The sequence below is a fragment of the Hypanus sabinus genome, unplaced genomic scaffold, assembly GCF_030144855.1.
Source record: "Hypanus sabinus isolate sHypSab1 unplaced genomic scaffold, sHypSab1.hap1 scaffold_1728, whole genome shotgun sequence".
NCBI classification, from domain to species: Eukaryota; Metazoa; Chordata; class Chondrichthyes; order Myliobatiformes; family Dasyatidae; genus Hypanus; species Hypanus sabinus.
This window is the reverse complement of record NW_026779813.1, coordinates 33,187-34,261: the sequence shown is the minus strand read 5'-3', so window position 1 is coordinate 34,261 and position 1,075 is coordinate 33,187.

Sequence of the window (1,075 nt, the reverse complement as noted above, 5' to 3'; positions counted from 1 at the left end):
TCATCGCCAGTTTGGACAAAAACATATTTACCCGTCATTTAGTCAAATTATCGTCCCATGATCGTAACTTTCACTCATATTTACGATAATTAAATCCCTTAAGCAATTAATTAATCTGGTATTTTCCTCATTGACCCCTTCGTTCTCGCTCGTCCATTTGTGACTAGTTTACCCGGAATGTGAATACCATGCTCTGCTTCCTGTCGGGCAGGTTCATTGTGCTTGAGGGAGGAGGTGCTGTGGCGGTTCACTTCGGCTGATCACTCTATACACCTGTCCGCATGCAGAGCAAACATCCTACAGCACTCCCCCGCCTACTGCTTGTCGGGACATTGCAGAACAAGCCCACTCCCCACGTTTCGTCTTTGTCCAGAGAACTCCCGTTTTCTATAGAACTCTGGTCAGGTGGCACGTGGAATATTGCATTCAGCTTCAGTCGCTCCATTATAGGGTGGATGGCGAGGATTTGGAAAGGGAATACAGGAGGCTATAAAGGGGACTTTGGGAGGGTATTTACAAGGCCTCAAGATGGAGAAATTGCACGAAATTGAATTGCTCTTTCCGGAATGGCAGAAGCCAAGGCAATAACTGAGAGGATCCTCATTGTCATGAAAGGAAGTGATGTTGACGCTTTATCAATCTCTGGTTAGGTTCCGTCTGGAGTTTAAAATTTGCTTCGGTTGCCCCGTTATAAAATAGAGACCAAGGCTTCGGAAAGAGTTTCGAAGAGGTTTATAGGGAAGAGATCTAAAAGGAGGATTTTCACGAACTTGTGTTATTCCTTCCAGACTGGGGTCCACCAAGGGGAGATAGAGAGGCTTATAAGAGTCATAAATACAGTAAGCAAATGTAACCTTTCTCACAGTATCAAGAGAGGACATGCAGTTGAGATGAGAGAGGAAAATGTTCGAAGAAGATTTATGGGAGAAATGTTTAAAATAAAACAAAACAGAGGTTTACGGGTGTCTGGGTGTTTGTATAGACAAACCGCGGGCAGGGAGATTTAATTAATTATGCATCACCGACTTAATCATATCAGCCCACCACCACAGACTAAGGGTCTCTTCCTGTACCG